The sequence below is a fragment of the Aricia agestis genome, chromosome 7 (genome assembly GCF_905147365.1).
Source record: "Aricia agestis chromosome 7, ilAriAges1.1, whole genome shotgun sequence".
NCBI classification, from domain to species: Eukaryota; Metazoa; Arthropoda; class Insecta; order Lepidoptera; family Lycaenidae; genus Aricia; species Aricia agestis.
The window spans coordinates 5,933,629-5,957,876 of NC_056412.1; the positions used below are offsets into that span (position 1 = coordinate 5,933,629).

At 36.0% G+C, this 24,248-nt stretch overlaps 1 protein-coding gene across 2 annotated transcripts in view; it reads left to right on the plus strand.

Annotated features, from left to right (window-relative positions):
* The window catches only part of LOC121728678, a 173,286-nt gene that overhangs the window by 99,108 nt on the left and 49,930 nt on the right, over positions 1-24,248 (plus strand). For both annotated transcript variants that reach the window (XM_042116904.1, XM_042116903.1), the window contains one exon: positions 18,684-18,731. The gene's annotated coding sequence lies outside the window, so the exon portion shown is untranslated. The remainder of the gene's footprint in view (positions 1-18,683; positions 18,732-24,248) is intronic.

Consider the following 24,248-nt stretch of genomic DNA (forward strand, 5'->3'; position numbering starts at 1 on the left):
AATTAATATACATTTCTATACAAGTATGCCCAATCCCCTACCCTTTTCCCTTCCCTACCCTCTCCTATTTCCTTCCCTACCCTCCCCTATTCCCTCTTAAAAGGTCGGCAACGCACCTGCAGCTCTTCTGATGCTGAGTGTCCATGGGCGACGGAAGTTGCTTTCCATCAGGTGACCCGTTTGCTCGTTTGTCCCCTTATTTCATAAAAAAGTACATACACACAACAATTAATATACTTATATACATTATACAAGTCCCGTGCAGGCTGAGAGTGTCACGCGACAGCTGAATAATGATCCCGCTTGACATTTAATTTGAGATACAAAGCCTCTTTATGCTGTTTACCCTAATCCATTTATCGTGGGGCCGGGTCCTTATTTAATATTGACAGCAACCTTTCCAATTCGCGCGGCTTAATCACCCTAACTCGGGTCCTCCCCAAACAAAATGTCATTTTAGTTTATTTACATCTCGTCCACTTCATTTGTTGGAAATGGTTAAAGTCGGAACGACTTATAAACTAGATTAGGTAATAAAGTATAACAGGAAGCGCTATTGGTACAAAAACAAGGCCTCCGATGTGGATGATTAATATAGTATTTTCAGTGCGAATTACTCTTTGAATACTGTAGTGCCTGCAGCCTGGGACAAGATTTTAAGATGTCCACGCCCAACGGCAACTACGGCATTCTCGCAACATAGTCGGCCTAGTCCAGAGGAATGAACATATCAATACATCATGTATAATTTGCAAAACTAATGAGAAACTACGGAACCCTAAAAAACCGTATTGTTCTTACAAAAAAAACACAATTATTAATAGAGATGCTAGAGCTGCAGAACTAAACTAATAAGCAGCTTTTTGCTGATTACAGCCGTATCTTTCAAGTAATGACAAAATGGAAATGTTACCGAATTATGAAGTACTATCAGGTAAAAAGATAAGAAAGCGTAGGTAGGTGTTTACTGTGAAGTGTAGGTTTCTTTAATTAGGTATCATTTGATGGTAAATAAAAATGTTGTAGTGGTCGTTAATTTATTAGTTTTATTAGAAATAAAATTCTTCGAAAGCGATGTTGTTGTTATTTTTTTTGTATTTCATATTATTTTGTTCCACGCCGTAGCTTAGTCTACAGACGACGTCCACAAATCCGTTGCGCCAAAATTCGTTTATCACGTAGGAACCGTACCTTTTCCCGGGATCAAAAGTATCCTATGTCCATCCCCGGGGTATCCGCAAAATTCGTTCAGTGGTTTGGGCGTAAAGAGGAAACGGACAAATACAATTTCAAAAAAACAGAAAACAACATAACGCGCAATATACTATACCGCGGATAAACTAAAAACCCTCGTTGGAAGACCACCGCAGTACTGTCTTTGTGAAGACTTACACATCACATAGTGTGAAACACAAGCAATTAACGTCAGCCAAGAGGCGAACTTTGATTTCCGATTCGAGTTACGTGCGAAATCACTATTATCGACTCCGGAATTCACATGCGGTAGAGCTCCATGTAGAGACGTCATTCTCAATAAACTAGTATTCAGTACAAGCTTGATCAGGTTAAACCTGTATAGCCTACGTGTCGTTAGTCCTTAAATTAGGTTCAAATTTATAAAATATATTTGCCCAAAGTTTCCAGGCAAATATAATCAGATAAATTTAATAGAAAAAAAAACACTTAATTATTCGAAGTCTAAAGCAATCACAAAACATTTTGCAGACAACAAATATTTAAGTAGCATTCGAACATCTGAGGCCATCTAATATCAATCAGGGAGTGTTTATAACAACATTAGCGTCCCGATGCCGAGCACGTTAAGTTATAAACTACAGTACAAATGGCGCAAACGTTGTAACTTGGCCTAACTTATGTTGCGGACAGTTCGCTCTAATCAAGGGACGGGCCGCGCTTATTCACGACGGGCTGGTAATGACAGCTACATCTTCCAAGTTAATTCAATAGTTATTGTAGTAACGCAATTGTTTCAATGTTTCAACATAATGTCGTAATGATTTGATACTTTTAATAAAAATACAGATGGAAAGGATGCGACAAAACGCTCAACTAGCTCCAAAGATTCTACTTCAGTGAATCAAAACTCTGTTGCTACATGGCACCTGTTGGCTGTTGGAAGGTAGGAAAAAGTCGGAAAAATCATATTGATAGTCTTCCAAAAACTTGAGAGGTGTCAAGGGACACCCGAATGGAACGAAGTTATTTCTTATGTTCAATAAACCTGTATACAAAATAATATATAAATACACTCAAAAAATTATTAAAAATCGCCATCTATTGACGCCCAGGAAAACTAACAACGCGTCGGTTTATTCTCAAAAAATGCCATCTAGTTGACGCACAGGAATACTACCAACGCCCTCTGCCCCTACCATGTTGGTGTGGTTATGTGGTACTAGTATAAAAGTGTCGAGGTCAAATATCGTTCTGTCTAGCCTATCTAGCCTTTACGCCGAACGCGCGATAAGGAACTTCGTTAAAAACGAGTCTACTAAGCGACGGAAATATAATTATTATGTCGGGACCGCTCCCTAGCGCAAATGAAATATCGAAAACCCTCATTGATACTCATTACCAAATAGTGAGGTTGAAAAGGTTTTGAGCAACTGTACATCAACATCAATGCAGCACGCAGCCCATGTCCACTCGTCACATAAACCTTTCATCCTTTGACCCTCACACACATATGATGCATGCTTTGCATATAAATTGGGGGATTTTGCAATCCTTCTATTGTTCAGTGACTATGACGATCCTTGTGTTTTAAGTGAAATGTCATTGCCGAATCATTCAGCCAGAATAGTCAATACTTGCCTGCCTATTCACAGTCCGTTCGTGTGAAGTTCGTAATTAAAATTATTGTTTATATTGTAAGCGTCATTTACTAAATGTCTACAAAATGAAGCGACCGTATATTTGTATGATTGAGTTTAGATAATACATTGTATTATGAACCATAGACTCTATATCTTATAGTTATAATATATTATTTTAGTACATGACGAGTACGTTCTTGTAATATGAAACTGATCTAAGAATTGTTGTAAATAGTATCATCCACAAGAAATTTCATAAAGCAGTGTTTCGAAGCTGATACTCTATAGTGAAACTATCATGGTAGTGTTACGGTTTTCCTTGACCCGAACTCAACAAAAACTGTTGCAAATCGCTTCGTTACACAAATTATCACAGATAACAATCGCACTGCAATTATAATATACATATTTAAGCGAAGAAAAAATCTTGTTTGTTTAATATTGTTTCTTTTTACGGTAGTCGGTATTATAGTTTTTTTAGTAGTAAAACTTTTCTCTAAAGAGTGACTTACTGCTTACCTTAATGGGACGTTTTGAGATACTTACGAAATTACAAATAGAACTCTTAAAGTGATATTTTAAGTATCCTTAATAGATCACTTTAAGAATAGTTTTAACAAGACATTTCCAGCTAAGACATAATATTATTATACTTCTTATTTTATTAGTACTTGTACACAAACTTTTTAAGGATACGAGTTACGAGTTACGACGTGCATAATAAAAGCCTAAAAATATTCAATACAACTAGTATGTATGTAATATTTCCAGAACTGCCCAGTTTTCGTATATTATGTTAGTCTTAGATAATATATAACAGCCTCTGAACAAATATACAAGGTGCAAAAAAACAAGTTATTTGTAATTTGTATGAGCAAGCGGCCCAACGTCATGAATTTCTCCATACAAAAGTTAAAAAAGTTACTCTTTCAGCGCTGCTACTTTCACATTTAACTCTATACAGTGTGTAACAAAAATAAGTGATAATACTTTAGGGTGTGTACGTGTTCCTTGTAGAGAGTTCACTCTGAAAATAGCAGCTCTGAAAGACGAAACATTTTTTTTCACTTTTTTCACTTTTGTATGGGCAACGGCCTGAGCGTCGCGAGTTTCCCCATACAAAAGTGAAAAAAAATTTTGGTCTTTCAGCGCTGCTACTTTCACAGTGAAGTCTCTACGAGGAACACGTACACACCCTAAAGTATTATCACTTATTTTTGTTACACCCTGTATAGGGGTACCTATACACAGTACACACCCAAAAGCACTTAGTTTTGTTACACCCTGTATACAGTTAAAATGCGGCACGCCGGATCTGTCTTCGCCTGTACCCGAGTTGCGCCAACATAATGCAATAGGAAGCTCTCATTGAAATGTAAATTGTAGCATTAATCGCATCAAATCAATGTTCACAGCCGCGAAACTGCAACACCTTGAGAATAACTTTATATTTTAAGTGGTTCCGTTCAACGTAACAACTTTTAACATATATACGAAGGTAATACGAGGGGCCTTTAATGTATTCTCGGTATAGGTACGAAGGAAAAGGCGGAAAATTCTGAATTAATTTTATTTTTCTATATAGTCATCTTCATCTAGAAGCTGCCTCGGCAACTCGCGCATTGTGAACCGGTGCTTTGTTGAGGCATTGAGCATTTGAGCCCATCTTGCGCTGACCTTCGACAGGTTAAGATTGTCATGGAGGATGGTGTGAATGGTCCCAACTGATAGGTTATTCATCTCTGCGAACATTTTAATTTTAATACAGGCATCTTCAAGAACAATTTTCTCAACTTCTTTTACTTTTTCTTCTTTAGTGGCACTCACCGGCCCGCCCACGCGGGGGTCGTCTTCAATGCTTTCCCTTTTTTAAACTCACTTGACCACTTTTGAACTGTAGATAATGAAGAAACAGCGTCTTGATAAACTGTTACCAATTCGTCGTGGATCACTTTTTGAGTTTTGCCCTGCTTTGTAAGGAATTTAATCACTGCGCGGTGCTCGATTTTCGTCAACATTGTCCCGTCAGTCATTCTTGCTATGCTCAACTTGAGATTTCTAAATGACTAGTGATGATAAATGTTTGAATTTTTGTACTTATACCCTCAAATAATGTCATTACCTAATGTGATATAGTAGTGGACTCTATATAAGGAACATGTACACACCTTGTATATAATCAACTAGTTGACGCCCGCAACTCCGTTGTCCCACAATTCGTTAATCACTCAGGAACCGTACATTTTTCTTGGGTAAAAAATATCCTATATCCTTTCCCGGGACTCCAAGTATCTCCATTCCAAATGTTTGCCAAAAGGTTCATTGGTTTGGGCTTGAAGAGGTAACAGACAGACAGAGTGAACAGACACGTTTTGCATTTATAATATTAGTATGAAAGTATGGATAATTAATTCAAAACAAATATCTTCTGAACCCTACTCTCGTACTCGATACACTCGCTTGCCTTTGATTACGGTAAACATGGACGGAATAAAAGATTCCCTCGTTCTTAATTACTTTATTATCATATTATCTTATTCATTCCGAGTGATTACACGACTCGTATTACCCAATTATATAATTATACGAGCTTTTGCCCTCGGCTTCGCTCGCGTTAAGAAGTATTATTATATACAAACTTTCATCCCCTATTTGAACCCCTTGGGGTTGGAATTTATCAAAATCCTTTCTTAGCGGATGCCTACGTCATAACATCTACCTGCATGCCAAATTTCAGCCCGATACGTCCAGTGGTTTGGGCTGTGCGTTGATAGATCACTATGTCAATCAGTCAGTCAGTCACCTTTGAGTTTTGTATATATAGATGTAACAAAACAATGTGATAATACTTTTGGGACATGAGTTCAGTGCGAAAGTAGCAGCGTTTTAAGAGTAACTTTCTTTTTATTTTTGTATGGGCAATACCCAATTATATAATTATATTACCCAAGAGTTTGTATATCTGCTTATGCAGGATGTAACAAAACAAAAAAATACTTAGGACATGAGTCCCCCTTTTCAGTGCGAAAGTAGCAGCGCTTTAAGAGTAACTTTTTTTTATTTTTATGTATGGGCAAATTCATGACGCTCGCGCTGGAGCACTTGCCCATACATATCACACCCTGTATATTTTGTGTGTGCAACTTACTTTTTTTTATCTGAAAACTTTATTTACTACACAAAAGATACACATCATTAAAGTACGTAACAAACTTGCCTCATACACTTGTTTCAAATTCAAAATTAAAAATGTTTCACGACATTTGCGACGTTGCAATGTAAACCCACCCTAAGAATGCTCTAAGGCAGGGGTTCCCAAAGTGCGCGTCGCGGCGCCCTGTTGCGCCGTGGAAAGGCAGGAGAGGCGCCGCATCGTGACTCCTGAGTCGATCCTCCTGCCTCCATCATTATCAAAAACCACAAATATTATAACATTATTTTTTTATATTAATTATGTAAAGCAGATAGATGATTAAATATTTGTTAATTATCATTTACCTGCTTAAACTAACTATTTGAATCATTACAGGTGTTTATTTAAGTATATTTTTCTAATAGCTAGGTAGAGTAGGGCGCCATGACAAAATATTGCGACGTGTAACTGCGCCGCAGGCTGAAAAAGATTGGAAACCCCTGCTCTAAGGACTTGGATACAACTTACATCTACTGAGCTATCCCTACCGCCGAGTACTGTCTACTCGGTAAGTGTAATCAAGGCGTAATATAGAAACCAATTTAGCACATTACATCAACGACCAAAGAAGGTCCTCTTATCTGACACCATTAGCGTAATGACTAGCCATACTATCCTCAGACAATGCGGGTTGGGTAAGGAAGGGCACAGCATTAGCAATAGTCGTGAGAACTTCCCACAGACTGGCTTAACAGACTAATTACTGTATTAGTACTGCTGGTCTCTAACTTGAGTACTCCGGTTGTTAATTTGGTTAACTCATAACTGAAGACGTGACCGGATGAAATGGGTAACTAACATTTTACAACTTTACAACATAAGAGGAATTATTCTTTTTTTTTCCTTATAATTTGAACAAACCTCGTTACTTACTTACCTACTTCATCATCTGGCTAGTAATAATATTATATCTGGGTATACATATGGGATCTATCAGACATAGAGCGGTCACGTGGTCAAGCATTGAAACGGTCAGTTTTGCGTTATTTGTGTTATATTACGTTACATAGATATTAAACTCACACAGGGGGGCGTTCTGTAGCTCTACCATGAGTTTAAAGCTATAGTATTTATTGATACTCGATACCGACTACGTAAATATTTAGTATGGTGATTTTAGTTCTGCAAGTGACCGCTAGAGGCGCTGTAAAAAATATATATGTAGTCGGTAACGAATATCGATAAATACTATAGCTTAAACTCATGGTAGAGCTACTGACCGCGTCAGAATTTCTCCTTTGTGACTGAACGAACGTAGAATGCGAACGCAGAACGCTTCAACGCGTGACCGCTCTCTGTCTAATAAGTCCCTAAACTGCTCATTTTTTTTTATTTCAAATCATTTTCTCGATTCTAGAGCCTCCATTTATGCAAAAAAACGTTAATTTTCAAATTGTTAGTTACTCACTTCATTCACCTACGTCTTTATTACTGCCTGCGAAATTAGTGAACTATAAATGTCTGAAAGTACAGTTTTAAATCTACGCTAATGCTTCGGGAATTTTAGTGCTGGTTAATTTATTAGATAGGCTTCAAAACTTATGGGCCGAGTTTGATAAAATTCGTAGACGTAAAAATTAAAATGTTAATACAGTTATGTTTTCACAATTATTTCGAAAGAATAAGATATATCATCCTCGTAATGACCCCAGATTAAAAATGAAATTAACGTCGTATGTAAAAAAACTGTTATTAATACAATAGCTCTCAATTGCAACATTCGCGATTGTAATCGCACATTTTTATTTTTCCTTTTATATTATGTGAACATAATATATCATGGATACATATATCCTATTTATTACGAACGTGACACCTACACCATTATTTGTGAAATATTATTATTAGGCTGTCGAGTGTCGACGATGCTCCTACACTTCCAAAAATTACTCGCCTGCGAAACAATGTGAGAAAATTTTCAATGATTGTTTTATCTTCAAAACATTACATTATTGTTACTTACTGCCTACGGACATAACAGCTTTCTCGTTTTCGGGAAGTTTACTAGGCTAAATCTATATAATATAATAAAACTCAAAGGTGACTGACTGACTGATTGACATAGTGATCTATCAACGCACCGCCCAAACCACTGGACGGATCGGGCTGGGCATGCAGGTAGATGTTATGACGTAGGCATCCGCTAAGAAAGGATCTTGATATATATCTATCTGATCTATATGATAGAAGTATTATTATATACAAACTGTCATCCCCTATTTGTACCCCAAGGGGTACAAATAGGGGATGACAGTTTGTATATAATAATACTTCTTAACGCGAGCGAAGCCGCGGGCAAAAGCTCGTACCATAATATACAGGGTTAAATTTGTATAAAAAAACATATACATTAAATGAAAATTCTAGGCCCGAACGACATGGGCTGATCGTGCCCGGAACCATGCCTAAGCAAAAAGTGCTTAGGCATGGGTAGGCTTAGGCATGCCTACCCACTAAAACACCATGGTGTTTTAGTGGGTAGTACGGGGAGTGCCACATACCCCGGCCGATGTCCCCAATCCGCCGGGGATGCGCAAAGCAGCCCCAGGTAAAAAAAGACTCGAACGACATGTCATAATAAAGACGACGGTAGATAGTAAAAGGATAGTAAGGGAAATATAGAATTTAACTGTAAAATGTTATGAAGTTTTTTTTTTATCTGTGGAATAAACCGACAAAATTAGCATTATTAAAGTTGGCAATTGTCATGTGGAGTCAACTCGAAGAGCGTAGACAAAAGATACCTTATCCATTCACATCTTAATGTCTTCAGCAACCAGTTTAATAGTCATCTTCAACATAACAATACATATAAATGTAAATTGGAGTCGGACAAAATCAACAGTTTTATGACAAACTTTATAATTGCAGTGAATAAAAGGCGCCATTGAAAAACAAGTTTCTGATGTGTGTTTATTGTTTTAATCAATTTTTTTATAGTCCTCATTTTTAATTATTTGTAAAGTATGCAAATTCGTATTTCAGTGTTTTAAAGGGAAAGTTATTAGTTGGTATCTAAAGACTACTATACTATACTACATTAGATGGTTACTTACTACTACAACACTACAACAACAGTGGTCTAGTAGTAATAGTAAGTAATAGATGAATGCATAATATAATATTACTAGCGACCCCCCCGGCGTCGCACGGGTATAAAATATATAGCCACTGAAAAAATGATTAAAAGCGATAGCCTATTATGATCCTTCACGTGGTCTACTTCTTATCTGTGCCAAATAACATGAAAATTGCTCCAGTAGTTCGCGAGATAAGCCCTTTCAAATAATTTTCCCCGTTTTTTCCACATTCTTCTATTAGTCTTAGCGTGAAAAAATATAGCCTATAGCGTTTCTCGATAAATGGGCTATCACTGAAAGAATCATCAAATCCGTTGCGTACTTTTCAAGATTAAAGGGAACAAAGGGACATGAGGGAAAAAAGCGACTTTGTTTTATAATATGTATAGTCTATGTTGTATCGAAGAAATAGGTTTACAGGCAGATAGCAAACCTACGTCATTTATTCAGGTAATGTGAAGTCAGATTACTCAGATTCGTAATCTGTAAGCTCACAGCTGGGCTGGACATAACCCGACCGAATTACGCAAGTTCGCACTTCGCCTATGAACCAATTTTCCAGAAAAGCGGGAAGCCCCCGCAGAAACGAATAGTAGTCCGTTCAAAATTATTCTACCTCAAAGTTTCTCGATGACCCTTATGCCGTTAGCATAAAGGTTACGTCGGGGGCAACATAGCTGCAGTGGATCTCGCCAACGTATATCGAACAAATTACGGGAGTGCGAAATAATCTGGTGCATATCTGTCACGAATATCATCATTGGCATCACGTTTGCGATAGCGCAATCCAATTCCATCTATGCGTACGACAATGCCGTTTCGACATGTCCGACATTTCACCATTTTCATAGTTCGTCATGTTCTCGTGACGAGTGTTGACACGGCTGCGGCGAGAATGTGGATCGGGACTTGATGAGGAACAAATGACTGTTGATTTTATCGTGCCCACGTTTGCGCATTCACAACGCGGAGCACAGCGGGGAGTAAATTAACGTATCAAGCAGCAGTCGTCATTAAATCTATACTATACTAGCTATCCCGGTGAACTTCATGTCACATTAAAACCTTCCCTGGACTTCTACGAATATTTTAAGACTAAAATTAGCCCAATCCGTTTAGCCGTTTTCGAGTTTTAGCGTTACTAACACAATTGAAAATCCATTTTTATATATATATATATATATATATATATATATATATATATATATATATATATATATATATATATATATATATATATATATATATATATATATATATATATATATATATATATATATATATATATATATATATATATATATATATATATATATATATATATATATATATACTAGCTGTCCCGGTGAACTTCGTGTCACTTTAAAACCTTCACTGGACTTCTACGAATATTTTAAGACTAAAATCAGCCCAATCCGTTCAGCCGTTTTCAAGTTTTAGCGCGACGAACACATTTGAAAATCCATTTTTATATATAAGATATAGATAATATTATTTATACGGTAGGTCTACGTGGTAGAGCCATGCTTCGGCACGAATGGGTCGGCTCGACCGGAGACATACCACGGGCTCACAGAAAATCGGCGTGAAACAGCGCTTGCGCTGTGTTTCGCCGAGTGAGTGAGTTTATCGGAAGCCCAATTCCCTGCCCTTCCCTCCCCTACCCTGTAATCCTCCCTCTTAAAAGGCCGGCAACGCACCTGTAACTCTTCTGATGTTGCATGTGTCCATGAGCGACAGAAGTTGCTTTCCATCAGGTGACCGTTGCTCTTTTGCCCCCTTATTTCATTAAAAAAAAATGCGTAAAGTGTCTGTCTGTCTATCTCTTACCTTTTCATGCCTAATCCGCTGAACCGAATTGGGTATGGAGATACATGATTGAGCCCCGGGAAAGACTAAAATTTCATCCCGGTAAAAATGACGGTTCCCGCGCGATAGCCGAATTTCGCCGCAACGGAGTTGCGGGCGTCATTTAGTTACTACTTACTAATATATTATATTAGAGTGTCTGGTGTTAGGAACTGCACCTACTGTTATGTGCAGTATTTTTATTTCTTACTAGCTGTCCCGGCAAATTTTGTTTTGCCATAAAATGATTTTCCCTGTTTTCCTGCTTTTCTCTTGAAGTTTTTTCTGATTTTCTTTTCTATAGACCTCACGGAGCCCGAGACCTTTCCAACGAATGCAAATTCCTGGAAATCGGTTCGTGCGTTCTGGAGTTATAGCGTCAGGAAGGAAAACCTGACTTATTTTTATATATTATTAGATTACAGCGATAAAGAAGATAAGAAGAATAAGAGAAATAACAATCTAACAATAGATTGACGTTAATCATACAGAGAAAAGGTGGTAATGTGGCCCCTGCATATTGTATATTATACAACGTTGTCCAGTATAATTATGGTGAATCCCAATTGACCACGACCGACGACCAATATTTGCTATCGGGATAGTTACATTTAAAGGTAAGGGAAACTTGGGTATTTTGTATTTTATTGTAATAGAACTACACATTGCGCTCGTGGACAGGATAATGCATATCACGGGCGGTTCCCAAGCACCAAATTTATTTTTATGTATATTTTTATTGTTCGTGAGCACTGTCTCCCCGGGGCCCGTTTGTATGCGGTGGGGTAACACACGATTCACGAGTGCCACTAAAACAATTTGCTTTGAAATATTACAAATTGCCGCTTAAAATATTACATCCACATTTTATTATTCAAAAACTAGATGACCTGCCCTAGTAGACAAGTGGCAAGCGATTAGCATAAACGCTAACAAAATGTATGCGATTTGACGTAAGTCATCGCTTCGCTAGCGAATACTAATGTAAACTCCCATACGTTTTGTGGCGTTGGCGTTGGCGTTTACGATAATCGCTTGCTGCTTGTCTAGGCCCTCTGGTGTACTTTGTATCACTTTCCTCCTAATATAAATTTTCCCTGAACTTCCACGAACAAAATCGGTTCAGCCGTTCCCGAATTAATTCTTACAAGAATTATTTTTTATTTTATTATAGAATATAGATACAGAGTAGGTTACACTGAAATAATATTAATTAAGTAAATGCCAATATACATAAAGTTTATGTACTACTTTGTAATACGAAACTAAAAGGCTACTTAACAAATTAAGCCAAAAGTTTGAAGAAAATTTAAGTGAGATGGTGTTCTTTTGAAGCTCTGTGCTCATTCAGATTTTGTTGAGAGCAGACCATAAAGTTAATATACCTAGCGGAATAAAGAAACAAAGGCCTGAGCAAGCGAGATGTCACTATCAGTAACACTGCGTCATGCGTGGTAAAAAGAGACGTGTGATACAATATGACTGCAGCACTCTTTTTTTTGACGTCCAGTCGGCACGTGCCGCACGTTGACAATTTAATCTCATAGAATTCATGTTCAATCATGCTTATGTAAGTGTATACGTACACACATTTTTCACACAGATGAAAACCAATTTCGGTTTCGTTTGACAGATCGAAATTGTTGCTCTATTCCGCTAGGCATATTAACTTTATGGAGCAGACAGACGAGGGTACCTACCTAAGCAGGGAAGCACCAGAAATCCTACTATCTTTCCTACTAATATTATAAAGGTGAAAGTTAGTTTGGATGTATAGATGTACGAGTATGGATGTGTGGATGTATGGATGTTTGTTACTCTTTCACGCAAAAACTACTGAACGGATTTTAATGAAACTTAACAATAATATAGCTTATACATCAGAATAACACATAGGCTACAATTTTAACCGACTTTCAAAATGGGGGAGGTGTTATGTTCGTTTTTTTATGTTCAACGATTACACCGCCATTTGTTAACCGATTTTCAAAATTTTTCATTTGGTATATAGGGTATCATCCCAATTTGGTATTACATTCACAAAAGTGGTGATCTGATGAAGGATCCATAAGTAATCGAGGGAACTCCTCAAAACGTATAGGGAAACATATGGTGACTTCGGTTTCGTAAAAAGTATTCTAAGCATATGCTACCAACAAGTAAGATTTTGCACCGAGGTATACTTGGTATACCGTGGTTTGGAAGGTGCTGAGAGAACTCCTGATTCTTTATAAATACAAGTTTGGGAGTTTCGGCGTTGTTTTAAGAACGGAAAGCATATGCTACTATGCAAATTACATTCATCATCATCATCATCATTACTACCATATTATACCATGCATCGTCCCATGGTTATGACTTATGAGCCTATAATGACCCTGTTATTGGTACTTTTCATAGTCTTTTAGATCGAGACTCGAGTTTGTCAAGCGATAATTAAAAAAAATCTATACCTACCTAAACCTGAAGAGTATGTTTGCTTGAACGTGTTAATCTCAGGAACTACAGGTCCGATTTAAAAACTTATTTCAGTGTTAGATAGCTCATTTATCGAGTAAGACTATAGGCTAAATATTATCACGCTAAGACTAATACGACCGAAGAAACTCAGGAAAACGTGGGGAAAACGGAGGAAATATAAGAAATTACCAACTCCTGGAGCAATTTTTATGGCAATATTAAGCACAGATATAGAGTAGACCAAGTGCAGGGAGTAGAGACATAAGCTATTTTTTATGGGAAAATGTACGGTTTCTGTAAAATTCCTAATTTACGCGGTTGAAGCCGCGCGGGACATCTAGTACAATATATTCCCACAAACGCGTACCTAAAGCTTTGTATACTTCGACAATACAATATTAATGATAAATTAATTTATATCAATGTATATAATATTATTACTGACAGTTTCACTTAACTTGCGTCAATTTAAATGACAAACAATTATTTGAAGCCGCTTAATACCACTAAATAGTACGCCATAACGACATTATCACAATAAATTTTCCTGACAACCTCAACGAAATTCCTGGTTACGTGTGAACAATGAAAATACTCTATAATTTACATATATTATATCTATGCTAATATTATAAATGCGAAAGTATCTCTGTCTGTCTGTCTGTTTGTCTCGCTTTCACGCCAAAACTACTAAACCGATTGTAATGTACACAGATAGTCTAAAGCCTGAGAAAGGACAAAGGCTACTTTTTAACTGGAAAAAGGGCTTGTAAGGGTGTGAAAATGCGTAAATTTGTTCAAATTAAGTTAGTTCCAAAAATTTATAACAGATGGCTCTAAGAGTCATCTTTATCGCACAATCGCTTGCTCTTACGTGTTTCAATAAGAGGTGGTACCATCTCAAGTTACATTTTTCGATTCTGTTTTACACGCTTTAGTACTTTAGTACCTGGATGACCGAGCTTTGCTCGGTATAGCAAACACTCATTGCTTCGTGTTACTTAACAACGCCATCTGCTGGAATAGCTTTAGCTGTTGTTGTGTCGTTAAAGCAATTAGTTTGTCACAAAATAGTATTATTATTCGCCCATAGATGTCAGGAAGAGTCATATTTTTCAGTTTATCGATTATCGATAAAACACGAATAAAAAGACATTTTCCAAAAATTATTCCTAGCTATATATATATATATATATATATATATATATATATATATATATATATATAGAGTCGGCTCCAACGATTACTATATATATATATATATATATATAAATATATATAATAAATTATAGTTTATGGGTAAAGTTGTGTAGAAGTATGTTGTTGTCTAAATAAGCTTTAAAAGGCATAAATAAAATTTAATCAAAAATAATGAAATATTATGTGCACACTGCACAGCTGTTTTTGGGTATTGATGGAACGTAGTCGCGGGCAACAGCTAGTGTATATCCAAATGATAAACTACCGGAACCGCAGGATCGTACAATTTAATAAACATATAACATAATCTGTCGCTCAATTTTGTGATTAAAGCTGTCTTTATATTACCACTAGATGTTGCCCACACTTCGTGCGCATAAGTTCGATTATAGCGTGGGATTTGTACATTTTTCCGCAATAAAAACTATCATATATACATTCCCCGGCCTTAAACTATGTCCACACTCAGAAAAATCGGTTCAGTGGTTTAAGTGTGAAGCGACAGACAAACAGACACACCTTCGCTTCGCATATTGTATGAAATTATATTGATTCATGCTATAATACTTAAATTAATGACTAAGGGCTGGTTTACACGTATTAAGTAGATAAGTAGTAACTAAATTTTAACTTAATTTGAAGTGCCTGTCGGAAATGTGTCAAGTGACAAGCCCCGCCTGCCAACCTTACAGAAAATAGTCAAAATTCTAATTTCCTTGTTTAGTACTTAACTAAATTTTAACTTCCTACTTGCTACTAAATTTTGTGTTTACATGCAATAAATAACTTAAAATTTATTTAAAATTTAGTTAAATACTTATCTACCTAATACGTGTAAACCAGCCATAACGGCCGCACTTAGAGACATTAGAGATTACTTGATTAAACAATTTTGACAGATAATATATGAGACATTTTAATTGATATGTTTAAACGTCAATTTAATGAAGAGTTTGACAGATAATGTAAGGCGCTTCTGTCAAAATCTCTACTTATATTAAATTACAGTTAAGCAATTAATATTCTCTGAGACTCTGAGTGCAACAGCTGCATATTTGAAAAAATATATTCTCAAACTCTCTAAATTAGTTCTGTAGTGAATGTTCTAACAATATTACCATTAGATGTGTGCTCCGGTTCACAACCAGAAGCAGTACGAACTACGACGAACATAAACTAACACAGGCGCGCGCTATTGCTTAATAAATATTCCGTAATCCTATTGTAATTAAGGCGAAAATGAGCTCTGATAAAATTAAAGTGCTTTATTGTTATACATTTTACACAGCTGCTGCTAACACGCCTTTGTATATTATTATGGTTGGAATCTTTAGATATTGTAAATGAAATTGTGACTATTCAGCACGTAATGTATTACGACTATAAGGGCCTGTTTCACCACTTCCTGATAAGTGCCTGACATCCACCACTTAACTTGACAGATAGAGTATGGAGAATCTATCAAAAAAGTTGTGGATAGCCTATCCGGCACTTTATCACTAAGTGGTGAAAATGAAACAGGCTCTTATGTAACAGTTTTTAACAGTTGGGAACGTCCCTCGGAAACCTACGTTTTTAATGTGGTAGGTTATTTTATATTTTAAACAAATATTTTCAGAATGTCCACGTGCTAACCTACCGGCTACCACCGGTTCTTTAGCGAAAATGCTTTCAATTGGTAACATGAAATAAAATCCGGGATCTTTAGCGTAAATACCCTCAATTGGAAACATGCATTTACAAAACGAACGGAAAACTACGCTTGATAAGCAATCAATTACTTATTGATGTTCATTCACTGATCTTTTGCCGTGAACGAATGAATAGAATGTACGTTCATTCGTGCGTTTTGACATGAAAAGCTACAGCCTCTACTATGGACAAACTTTCTTTATGAAGCTTTATATTATGTACTTTTCTCTTTTACCCGTTAACATTTTAGCAACATATTATATACTTAGTTTAACTCAATATATTTTGTTATTTATCTATTTTAATTAAACCAGTAACAAGCTAAACCAAACCAATAATATCCAAGATTTCGTCGTGACTAGGTACTACAGCACTGGTAAGCTTCTTTTAAGTATAATAATTGAGTTATCACTTATTTCTTAACTCAAATTGCGGTACTCACAAAATAAATAGATCACAATAATGTAAGGGACCATCCATAAAATACGTTACACCGCACACGATTTTTATGTTTTTAGACCCACAAGAGGGAGGCCCTTGGGCCTTAACACAGGTGGTCACATATTTTGTAACATTTGTCACTCTCTAATATGACGTCACAAATTTATAATTTTACATCTAATGCTAAGTACTCATATACGGTTTTATCGAGCAATAACGTCGAGCAAAACCCGCGGCTCGCGATTTCGTCCACACATTCAGCATTGCTCGATAGTTTTATTCTAAATCGATATATTTAATTCCATCGAGCCGGCTCGATGCGAGCCTTCGAGCTGTGAGTTTTGCGGTCTACACAGTAATTATTACTCGATTTGGAGTTAAAGTATCGAGCAAAACCGCATGTGAGTACTTAGCATAAAAATTAAAACCACCTCAATATTATAAATTTCGCAATTCAAGTTATATAGCGATAATCTTGAGAAGTATTTATCCGATTTCGCTAATTCTTTTTTGGAAAATTAGAACATTTAAGATAACTTTAACGCCTTTAAATAGGATTGTTTCAAATAAAGTTTTAACAATTTAAACCTCATGACATGACAATGTCTATCGGGCCCGCTACTAGACGGTTAAAAATATTATTATAATAATATTATCACAGTGTAATAAATATATAAATATCTCATATCTTTAAACGAGCAATTCTTGTATATGGTTTCGGGGGCGATAAATCTATCTAGCTAGGAACCTTTTGTAGAAAATGTCATTTTATTCGTGTTTTATCGAATACCGAGCAAATCTCGGTCAAATAGCTAGGTGACAATATGAAGTACGGAATTTTAAGATCTTGGTAGCTGTAGGCACCCATTATTCGCGCTTCGTTCAGGACTTATTGCTTTAAAAAAAAAGTACCCATCGATTTTAAAGTGCCTGGAGTTTGATGAAAAGAGTGGTGCACTTATGCCGTCAAAATTGCGAGAACAATGCACGATTTTTGTCATAGCCTCGGTATATAGCTTCATCCAAGGGTACGGAGGAGCAAAATTTACTGTCCCTCTTTGTTCTACAGTTTCATAAGCGTGGCAGGGGTGCAATTCTAGTATAGCCGATTTCGGTCTATTTTTAAACTCTTTAACGATTGCTGGTCTAACCTAACCCGAGTTTGATTCTCAGTTAGTCTGGCTATTTGGGAAGTGTGCGTTCGCCTTCAGACTATCTAGCTATTCAGGCAGCCTAAATTCGATTTTCAGGGTGTTATGCCTATTTTGAAACCAAGATTCGAGTTATGAGAATTGGCCCCACAAAGCAAACTAATTTTCATGCGATATTGGACTTAACTTCGGTGTAACTTTTCGACAAAGTCAAAGTTGTAAGGAGTTAGGAATCACCGTTACTATTATCTCATTTCGAAGTTTGGCCCGATTGCGTGATTTAAGGATGATTTCCAAGTGATTAAGGAGTAAGTTTTGATTGTTTGCAAACATACTCATTGAAATCTAGATCAAACATCGCGTCGAATTCGATTGCCGTATACATCGAACATATTATTTGCATATAAATAATTGTTAATAAATATTATGTAGTAGGATATTATGTAGTACTACGTAATAAATATTATGTAGTAGGATCTTTTAATGCATCGTTTAATTATCTAATATATAAAATTCTCCTGTCACAGTTTTCGTTGCCATACTCCTCCGAAACGGCTTGACCGATTCTCATGAAATTTTGTGAGCATATTGAGCAGGTCTGAGAATCGGCCAACGTCTATTTTTCATGCCAAAAATTATATATGGCAAAACAACGTTTGCCGGGACAGCTAGTATATTATATTACTAAGTCTTATGGTAAGTTTAAAAAAGTAAAGCCATACAAGTTTTTGACGCCGGTTATTTGTTTAATTTAATTGACCAATATATATTTACTGTTTAGGTACTGCTGGCAATGATAACGAAGAAAGCAGCTTAAAAAACTGAATTGGTAAGTAAATAAATTTATTTATTTTATACAATTTACAATATAGCAGTAATAACCTAACCTAAAGCCAAAAGATGTGATGACTTTCGTGTGCAATTTCCTTGCCCCATATCACAAAAAGTTTTTCTTAACGTATACAAATTTTATCTTTTCTTGACAAAACTAAAAATTAGCTAGCAATAAGAATAAAGAACTGAAATTGTTCGCTTTAATCTACTTTATATTTTAATAATGCATGGAGTACTCTCGTGAGTCGTTCGCTAGCGAATGCATGTCTCCGAATAATAATATCATCAACGTACGCGTGACTACGAATAAGGATCCAAGTAAGCGGAGATCACTGTTCTGTAAGATTTATAATTCAAGCCCCTTTTAACTCTTAATTAAATGAGTATAGTGTTTAACCGAAGCTTCCATTACGGCCATCATTTGGCTTAAATATTCAATCAAATCAATTTATTCAGAGTTATTATTTTTTACAAAATTCCTTCTGAACTAATTAATTTCCTTCATAACTCCAACACCGATGTCGTCTGGAGCCGTAAACCAATACAAATTACGAAGAAAATCATTTTAAAATGCCCAAGTATGTGAGCAATAAACCATCAAAACAGGTGTTTTTGACAACCTTATCAGACAGGTATCATACTTAATATTCATCTTGTCAGCGGGGCTAAAATGGTAACTTTTAGCAATTCCTCTCAATCAATTCAGCGACATGGTTCATCTAATTCAGCGACGTGGTTCATCTAATTTTGTAAAATAACGTCCTACCTCAATGGTAATTCAATTCATTAGCAGATTCATAATTGAAACTGTATTGCCATTCTGAAAAACATAAAAACGAACATGACCGGTTTTTTTCTACATTTATTTATGATTTTATGAATGATCCACGAAATATTTGATATAATTGTTATATTTTATGTATTAAACTATACATTTATTGTATATTTGTTCATTAAAATCATTTTATAACTAAAAACAAAATGTTGTTTAATAATTTCACCATAATCTTCAAATATCGTTATATTTTCGTAACGTTACTGCCGCAAGGGCATTTATGCCCTTATAACAATATAAAAATTTAACCGATACTTGAAATTATTAATTATATGGAAACATAATAATTATGGTGATTTTGATTTAAAGAGAAGTATCCTAAGCATATGCTACCAAAAAGTAAGATTTTGCACCAAGGAATGCTATGGTTCAGAAGATACTAAGAGAACTCCGGATTCCTTATAGATAAAAGTTTGGGGGTTCCGGCGTTGTTTTATAAAGAAAGCATATTATTATGCTACTATGTAAATTACATTCATCATCATCATCATCACTACCATCACACCACAGACCAATTATACATAAGACTCTTGAATCCCATAAAAAAAAAGCCTGTCTGCAGTTTTTAGTTCTCATCTGAACGATAGATGACGTTGAGTGTATCAAATTAGCCTAACAAATAAAAAATGCAATAAATAAATGCACCATCTAGTAGACTATTTTTACAACACGTTCACAAACTGCAAAATTTTCCCAAAGATGTCGCTGATTAATTTTAATCGGAAATGACATTTATTAAAGCTTTCTTAACTCTTTTAGTTTTTGGCTCTTTTAAAATATCTATATTATTTATAAATATAGATACTAAAAAAAAATGTTTTTTTTTATTCCGTCGGCGGGATTCGAACCCGCGACTCCCGCCCGGCTTGAGCTACCAATGCGCTCATCCATCTGTTTTTCTGACATTATGTATTTCTATTGCCGCTATAATACTAAATACTAAAAACAAAATAAATTAAATATTTAAGGCGGGCTATATGTAGCTTCACTCTGCATCCTCTATCAGTTGTATCACGGGGAGTACTCTGAGGAATTGTTCGGAATCATACCTCCTGCAACTTTTCGCCATCGCCTCACGCGAAAAATATACTTACCATCCTCATCACCTTGATGAGTGGCAGTCTTCCACCGTGCATTTTTCGCGTAACTTTCTGCCGCGCACTGTAAAACTCTGGAACGAACTGTCACCAGAAGTATTTCCGGACTTATATGACCTGCAAACCTTCAAGAAGAGAGCGTATTCCCTCTTAAAAGGCCGGCAACGCACCTGCAGCTCTTCTGATGTTGCGAGTGTCCATGGGCGACGGTAGTTGCTTTCCATCAGGTAACTCACGACTCACAAAATTACGCTCGTTTGGCCTCACCCTAAGGGTTCCTTGTTGACTACGGAACCCTAAAATATGCGTCATGTCGAATTTTTTTTATGAAATAAGGGGGCAAACGAGCAAACGGGTCACGGCTCCGTGAGCCGTGACCCGTTTGCTTGCTTGCTTGCTTGTTTTGCCGTTTGCTTCACTGAATAATTAAATTAATCAACAATCTTGCGCGTAAATAAATTGTACGAGCACACCCGCGTGCACTGTGCAGTGTTCGCTGTAAATAAGAACAAGTATGACATGTCCGTGTTCGCGTGGAATGGCGCGTAATTTCAAACGCGGTACAAGACGGTAAGTATAGATGTCCGCATCTGGCACAGTAAAATTTAATACAGACAGACAGACGGCCTGACAGACCGAAACTGTAAGGGTTCCTTGTTGACTACGGAACCCTAAAAAGTAGGTAAGCACAAATCTTGCGCAAAAACTTTGGTGCTCGAAGTTGGGCTTTGAGTGAAATTTCGTGCGTCTACTAACATGAACGGAAGGTGTCGCGTCGAACTGGCATCATTGCATACCAAAAATTACCGTTAAAAATATCAGTATTAATAACGTTATTTTTATACCTAAAGGACATAGGTATCTAAAAATGTTACCCACAGACTTGTATGAATATTAACGAAATGTGTCGCGTCAAACTGGCAACGTCGCATATCAGATAATAACGATATTTTTACCGGTAATAATAACGGCATTTTTTAAACTATATTTAAATGTTATGTTACCTACTAGATATCGTTAAAAATATCGTTAAGCTACCCTTATAAAAATAACGGTACATAACGGTAATTTTTCTAGTAATCGATAACGTTATGAAGCCATGCTATATGCTGGCAACATTTTTTACTTTAGTCATGTTTGTATACAAACTTCAAAGTTGTGAATCCGACTTTGTAATTTTAAATTTCTTTAGATAAACAATTTTTATAATGTATTACGACATAAGAATAGTTCTAAGATCAAAGATGACGTTTATAGTAACATTTGATGATTCTGCTATTTGACAGAAAAACAATTCGGATTTATTGGACCATTTTTACGACTTTTCATAGAAAAATATCAAACAAATGAATTGCTTAGTACGAATCATTAAATGAATTGCACGTTAAGAGAAGTTTCAAAATGAATCGTAAATGATTCATTGTATGATTCAACTAAGCGACCATTTTAGCCCCGCAGTTCAAAAAGTGATTCATCCTGCCAACATTATTTTTTTATTTCAATGCTTAAAGCAAACCCACAACCAAGGATAGCCAAGCTTTAAACCGCTGGACGACATTTTTTAATGTAGGTAACATAACATTTAAATATATTTCAAAAAATGCCGTTATTATGAATATTATTTCAATTATCCTTGGTGCGAAAAATCTAAATAATAAAATAACAAAAAAAGGATATAGACGAACAGTCCATAGACGGCCACAATTTTATAATAAAAAAAAAACCGCTGGACGACGAAGGGCTTATGGGCATATAGATATGGAGTATAATCTACAAATTGAATAATCATTACTGATTTACAGAAGCAAGTTTCATTACGTATACAAAACATTATAATTGGTACTATAGTTATCACTGATTCGTACAATTTGCATATCTTAAATGGATTCACCGCGGCTGTCGACAGGGATATCGCAAGCAAATCGTGAAATCAGGAAAAGGAATATGCCACACAATACAATCCCGCTAAAGCTGAAGATCCTTTAATTTACATGTTTTCCGTAACCAAATATCGCTTTCGTCGTATCGCATTTCGTGGTTTCGTCTATAATTAGAGTTCGACGGCTCTTATAACTGTAGAGCTCGTCTAAATGTCGTATTACAGATACATTATTCATGAGGGGTTGCGGATCGCGGTATCTATTCATATCTGTTGACATTTTACTCGTCTGTGTATCCCTATTTTGTGTCGGGACAATGTGCGAGCAATTAATGCGCCTCGTATATTTTAGTTGTATTATCTATTCTGTGATTTTAGTGTTAGGGCTTACGCTTTTATTTATAAATCCTTCACAAATACTTACTTTTATTAAAATCTTAATCGTAATTAAAAAAATAGTCATAATATTAAGCATTATAAATTTTAAGTAAGATTTACTTGTGCAATGTTTTTTTTTTAATATTATTAATTTTTTTTATGAGAGAAGGGAGCAAACGGGTCACCTGATGGAAAGCAACTTCCGTCGCCCATGGAAACTCGCAGCATCAGAAGAGCTGCAGGTGCGTTGCCGGCCTTTTAAGAGGGAATAGGGTAATAGGGGAGGGTAGGGATGGGAAGGGAAGGGAATAGGGGAGGATAGGGAAGGGAATTGGGCCTCCGGTAAACTCACTCACTCGGCGAAACACAGCGCAAGTGCTGTTTCACGCCGGTTTTCTGTGAGAACGTGGTATTTCTCCGGTCGAGCCGGCCCATTCGTGCTGAAGCATGGCTCTCCCACGTATAATGTGAATTGGCCCTTAATGTGCAAACACGATACAAAGTGGGCAGGTGTCTTAAGCAGGCTAGGCTGAATGTCAATGTAAATTAATAAAGACTAGAGATCGCCCAATGGTCGAAATTCGACCTTAGTTTCAACGACATTAGGACTACTACATATATTTTGTAAAAAATATTGACTTTATCTTTTTTTTTCAACTCTTGTCTCTGGGACTTAGCTGATCTCAGACTGGCCGTGTAAGCATTGTTTAATAGTATCTTAGATTCAATAAAAAAAACTATAATCCATTTTCAATTTGTCATTAATTGTATAATTCGTATGTATAAGCTTGTGACTCAAAAATCTGTCATTTCTCATGTGTGTGTGTTGTAGTGTGTTTGATGTTTTATTTGTTAAGAAAATGTATGATAAAAGCATAATTTCAAAATAATATTAGTTCGATACACTCCTTCACCATATAAACTATAGCTGTGCGAAATTTCATGCACCTACGTTTCCCCATTTTTCGTAAAAAGGGTTACAAAGTTTTTCGTTCGCGTATTAATATTATGATATAACAAAATCTGTACCCATTTCACATATTTTATAATCTTTGAATCGTCAAGATCATCATTAATTAACGACAGATCGGCGATTAATTACATTATTTTTATACACATGTCAGTTATACAAGGAAAAGTCATTAAGCAAAATCATCGCTGACTTCAGCTATAGCTTCTTTTACGAAATGCACACAAATTATTGTTTTCCGTTGATGACTTTGAAAATTATAAAAATATGTACATAATATTATTGTACATATTTTGTTGGTATTTTCCAAAGTAATGAAATTAAGCATGATAGCGGTCGAAACAATACCATTT